Genomic DNA, 6,497 nt, shown 5'->3' with positions numbered 1-6,497 from the left:
CTGTTGCCACAAAATTAGAAGCACAGAATCATCTAGAATGTCATTGTAAATCAAATCAAATTTTATTTGTCACATACACATGGTTAGCAGATGTCAATGTGAGTGTAGCGAAATGCTTGTACTTCTAGTTCCGACAATGCAGTAATAACCAACAAGTAATCTAGTTTACCATTCCAAAACTACTACCTTATAGACACAAGTGTAAGGGGATAAAGAATATGTACATAAAGATATATGAGTGAGTGATGGTACAGAGCGGCATAGGCAAGATACAGTAGATGGTATTGAGTACAGTATATACATATGAGATGAGTATGTAAACAAAGTGGCATAGTTAAAGTGGCTAGTGATACATGTATTACATAAAGATGCAGTAGATGATATAGAGTATAGTATATACGTATACATATGAGATGAATAATGTAGGGTATGTAAACATTATATTAGGTAGCATTGTTTAAAGTGGCTAGTGATATATTTCCCATCATTTTCCATTATTAAAGTGGCTGGAGTTGAGTCAGTGTGTTGGCAGCAGCCACTCAATGTTAGTGGTGTCTGTTTAACAGTCTGATGGCCTTGAGATAGAAGCTGTTTTTCAGTCTCTCGGCCCCAGCTTTGATGCACCTGTACTGACCTCGCCTTCTGGATGATAGAGGGGTGAACAGGCAGTGGCTCGGGTGGTTGGTGTCCTTGATTATCTTTATGGCCTTCCTGTGACATCGGGTGGTGTAGGTGTCCTGGAGGGCAGGTAGTTTGCCCCCGGTGATGCGTTGTGCAGACCTCACTACCCTCTGGAGAGCCTTATGGTTGTGGGTGGAGCAGTTGCCGTACCAGGCGGTGATACAGCCCGCCAGGATGCTCTCGATTGTGCATCTGTAGAAGTTTGTGAGTGCTTTTGGTGACAAGCCGAATTTCTTCAGCCTCCTGAGGTTGAAGAGGCGCTGCTGCGCCTTCTTCACGATGCTGTCTGTGTGGGTGGACCAATTCAGTTTGTCTGTGATGTGTACGCTGAGGAACTTAAAACTTACTACCCTCTCCACTACTGTTCCATCGATGTGGATAGGGGGGTGTTCCCTCTGCTGTTTCCTGAAGTCCACAATCATGACGTCCCCCAAAGGTTAACTCTCTAGCCCTCGCTATCTCCCTGCTTGCTAATTCGGCCTGCTAACGGCTAGCTTGTCAAGCTCCGGTCCGCTAACTGCTACCTTGTCTAGCTCGGGCCTACGAATTGTTAGCACAGGCCTGCTAACCGTCTGAACCACCGCGTCCCAATCACTCTCTGACCCCATTTACTTTCTATCTCTTTTTGATTTTTAATTTGTTTATACCTTCCGGAAACCTGCCTCACCCAATGTGATACGGAATCGCTTTTACTTTTACTCTTATTTTTATTTTTATGACACACTCAAGAACCTCCAGACGCTAACCAGCTAACTAGCTACAAGCTAGTTAGTCATTGTTCGTTTTAAAAAAAACCTGGATAACACTCGCCAGCCCAGCCCCCTGCCCATCCACCGCTGCCCCTGGACACTGATCTCTTGGCTACATAGCTGACGACGCTGGACTGTCCATTAATCACGGTACTCCTTTCTGCTTGTTTGTCTTACCTGTCGGCCCCGTTGCCTAGTCAACGCCATTTTACCTGCTGTTTGTTGTGCTAGCGGATTAGCCTCGCCTACTGTTTTTAGCTAGCTTTCCAAATTCAACACCTGTGATTACTGTATGCCTCGCTGTATGTCTCTCTCATATGTCAATATGCCTTGTATACTGTTGTTCAGGTTAGTTATAATTGTTTTAGTTCACAATGGAGCCCCTAGACCCACTCTGCATACCCCTGTTACCTCCTTTGTCCCACCTCCCACACATGCGGTGACCTCACCCATTACAACCAGCATGTCCAGAGATACAACCTGTCTCATCATCACCCAGTGCCTGGGCTTACCTCCGCTGTACCCGCACCCCACCATACCCCTGTCTGCGCATTATGCCCTGAATATATTCTACCATGCCCAGAAACCTGCTCCTCTTATCCTCTGCCCCCAACGCTCTAGGCGACCAGTTTTGATAGCCTTTAGCCGCACCCTCATACTACTCCTTCTCTGTTCCGCGGGTGATGTGGAGGTAAACCCAGGCCCTGCATGTCCCCAGGTACCCTCATTTGTTGACTTCTGTGATCGAAAAAGCCTTGGTTTTATGCATGTCAACATCAGAAGCCTCCTCCCTAAGTTTGTTTTACTCACTGCTTTAGCACACTCTGCTAACCCTGATGTCCTTGCCGTGTCTGAATCCTGTCTTAGGAAGGCCACCAAAAATTCAGAAATTTCCATACCCAACTATAACATCTTCCGTCAAGATAGAACTACCAAAGGGGGCGGAGTTGCAGTCTACTGCAGAGATAGCCTGCAAAGTAATGTCATACTTTCCAGGTCCATACCCAAACAGTTCGAACTACTAATTTTGAAAATTACCCTCTCCAGAAATAAGTCTCTCACTGTTGCCGCCTGCTACCGGCCACCCTCAGCTCCCAGCTGTGCCCTGGACACCATTTGTGAATTGATCGCCCCCCATCTAGCTTCAGAGTTTGTTCTGTTAGGTGACCTAAACTGGGATATGCTTAACACCCCGGCAGTCCTACAATGTAAGCTAGATGTCCTCAATCTCACTCAAATCATCAAGGAACCCACCAGGTACAACCCTAACTCTGTAAACAAGGGCACCCTCATAGACGTCATCATGACCAACTGGCCCTCCAAATACATCTCCGCTGTCTTCAACCAGGATCTCAGCGATCACTGCCTCATTGCCTGTATCCGCCACGGAGCCGCAGTCAAACGACCACCCCTCATCACTGTCAAACGCTCCCTAAAACACTTCTGTGAGCAGGCCTTTCTAATCGACCTGGCCCGGGTATCCTGGAAGGACATTGACCTCATCCCGTCAGTTGAGGATGCCTGGTCATTCTTTAAAAGTAACTTCCTCACCATTTTAGATAAGCATGCTCCGTTCAAAAATGCAGAACCAAGAACAGATACAGCCCTTGGTTCACTCCAGACCTGACTGCCCTCGACCAGCACAAAAACATCCTGTGGCGGACTGCAATAGCATCGAATAGCCCCGTGATATGCAACTGTTCAGGGAAGTCAGGAACCAATACACGCAGTCAGTCAGGAAAGCTAAGGCCAGCTTCTTCAGGCAGAAGTTTGCATCCTGTAGCTCCAACTCCAAAAAGTTCTGGGACACTGTGAAGTCCATGGAGAACAAGAGCACCTCCTCCCAGCTGCCCACTGCACTGAGGCTAGGTAACACGGTCTCCACCGATAAATCCACGATTATCGAAAGCTTCAATAAGCACTTCTCAACGGCTGGCCATGCCTTCCGCCTGGCTACTCCAACCTCGGCCAACAGCTCCGCCCCCCGCAGCTCCTCGCCCAAGCCTCTCCAGGTTCTCCTTTACCCAAATCCAGATAGCAGATGTTCTGAAAGAGCTGCAAAACCTAGACCCGTACAAATCAGCTGGGCTTGACAATCTGGACCCTCTATTTCTGAAACTATCTGCCGCCATTGTCGCAACCCCTATTACCAGCCTGTTCAACCTCTCTTTCATATCGTCTGAGATCCCCAAGGATTGAAAGCTGCCGCAGTCAACCCCCTCTTCAAAGGGGAGACACCCTGGACCCAAACTGCTATAGACCTATATCCATCCTGCCCTGCCTATCTAAGGTCTTCGAAAGCCAAGTCAACAAACAGGTCACTGACCATCTCGAATCCCACCGTACCTTCTCTGCTGTGCAATCTGGTTTCCGAGCCGGTCACGGGTGCACCTCAGCCACGCTCAAGGTACTAAACGATATCATTACCGCCATCGATAAAAGACAGTACTGTGCAGCCGTCTTCATCGACCTCGCCAAGGCTTTCGACTCTGTCAATCACCATATTCTTATCGGCAGACTCAATAGCCTCGGTTTCTCGGATGACTGCCTTGCCTGGTTCACCAATTACTTTGCAGACAGAGTTCAGTGTGTCAAATCGGAGGGCATGCTGTCCGGTCCTCTGGCAGTCTCTATGGGGGTGCCACAGGGTTCAATTCTCGGGCCGACTCTTTTCTCTGTATATATCAATGATGTTGCTCTTGCTGCGGGCGATTCCCTGATCCACCTCTACGCAGACGACACCATTCTATATACTTTCGGCCCGTCATTGGACACTGTGCTATCTAACCTCCAAATGAGCTTCAATGCCATACAGCACTCCTTCCGTGGCCTCCAACTGCTCTTAAACGCGAGTAAAACCAAATGCATGCTTTTCAACCGATCGCTGCCTGCACCCGCATGCCCGACTAGCATCACCACCCTGGATGGTTCCGACCTTGAATATGTGGACATCTATAAGTACCTAGGTGTCTGGCTAGACTGCAAACTCTCCTTCCAGACTCACATCAAACATCTCCAATCGAAAATCAAATCAAGAGTCGGTTTTCTATTCCGCAACAAAGCCTCCTTCACTCACGCCGCCAAGCTTACCCTAGTAAAACTGACTATCCTACCGATCCTCGATTTCGGCGATGTCATCTACAAAATGGCTTCCAACACTCTACTCAGCAAACTGGATGCAGTCTATCATAGTGCCATCCGTTTTGTCACCAAAGCACCTTATACCACCCACCACTGCAACTTGTATGCTCTAGTCGGCTGGCCCTCGCTACATATTCGTCGCCAGACCCACTGGCTCCAGGTCATCTACAAGTCCATGCTAGGTAAAGCTCCGCCTTATCTCAGTTCACTGGTCACGATGGCAACACCCATCCGTAGCACACGCTCCAACAGGTGTATCTCACTGATCATCCCTAAAGCCAACACCTCATTTGGCCGCCTTTCGTTCCAGTACTCTGCTGCCTGTGACTGGAACGAACTGCAAAAATCGCTGAAGTTGGAGACTTTTATCTCCCTCACCAACTTCAAACATCAGCTATCCGAGCAGCTAACCGATCGCTGCAGCTGTACATAGTCTATTGGTAAATAGCCCACCCATTTTCACCTACCTCATTCCCATACTGTTTTTATACTGTTTTTAAAAAAAATTATTTACTTTTCTGCTCTTTTGCACACCAATATCTCTACCTGTACATGACCATCTGATCATTTATCACCCCAGTGTTAATCTGCAAAATTGTATTATTCGCCTACCTCCTCATGCCTTTTGCACACATTGTATATAGACTGCCCATTTTTTTTCTTTTTTTTTTCTACTGTGTTATTGACTTGTTAATTGTTTAGTCCATGTGTAACTCTGTGTTGTCTGTTCACACTGCTATGCTTTATCTTGGCCAGGTCGCAGTTGCAAATGAGAACTTGTTCTCAACTAGCCTACCTGGTTAAATAAAGGTGAAATAAAATAAAAATTAAAAAATGAATTAAGGCTGTAACACTACATAATGTGGAAAAAGGCAAAGGTTATGAATACTTTCTGAAGGCACTGAAGCTGTAGTGTATGGTTCCCTGGGGTCCTATGGTTCAGAGACAGGCGCTAGGGAGGAGGAGGAGACAGTGAAAACACACATATAAAATACATTAATGTATGTCCCTGAGGAAGGATGAGGGGAGGAACGATTGCTCAGGCACATAGGCTTTTTAGTTGTGGGTAGTTGGATAAGGCTGCTGCTCCCATAACTAGCTGTCTCTGGTTGTGTTAACTAGAAGGTCTATAGTATTTTCCATAGGCCTACAACTTAGACTGATGTTATCATTTTGCCAAAAACAAAAGTAGAGCCTCCTGGCTTGAAGCTAAAATAATTTCGGGGGAGAATGCATAGGGCGTTGGCTTAGCGCAGTATAACGGGCCCACGTAATGTCCGAGTGAGGATTTATAGCACCGTGTGTTGTTTTATAGCACCATTAAATGCTCCAGGGGTAATTCCGTTAGCATTTTGGCATGTTTTTCTAGATTTAGAACATAAAAGAACATTTATAAAGCAAACATTATCCCTTAGGTCTAGCACAGCAAATACTTCCATTGTTTCATCACATGTTGCAGAACAGTGATTAAAACGTTTGTTCAGTGACTGAGTTGACAAGGCAAATAAAATACAATATATTTTTTTCTCATGCTTGGTAAACAGCCCTTCCCAATAATGCAAGGAGAAAGAAAGTTGACAAATAATAGAAAAGTTAACGCTTTTTTTGAGTTTCTCAGGAAATAAATCACATGGAAATGAGTAATAATTGATCATTAAAAAATGTCGCAAAATGTACATTTTAAGCTAAAATAATGCAACAAAATCCTTATTTTTTTAAGATAAAAGTTTCCCTTCCGGACAAGGATGGTCCAGAATCTCTGAGCATATTTCTTGCTATTCTATACATTTTTCCATGAGACTGAGATTTTTACTAGAATTTTAAGAATTTTTACTTTTAATAATATATATCTTGGGGGGCTCCGGAGGTCGGGCTGCGGGGGTGTGTGCTAGGGTCCAAAGAATTAACGAGAACGAGGAAGTAGCG

This window comes from Oncorhynchus nerka, linkage group LG24 (genome assembly GCF_034236695.1).
Source record: "Oncorhynchus nerka isolate Pitt River linkage group LG24, Oner_Uvic_2.0, whole genome shotgun sequence".
Taxonomy (NCBI): Eukaryota; Metazoa; Chordata; class Actinopteri; order Salmoniformes; family Salmonidae; genus Oncorhynchus; species Oncorhynchus nerka.
The sequence above is the reverse complement of the archived record's forward strand: the minus strand, read 5'-3'. Positions refer to the sequence as shown.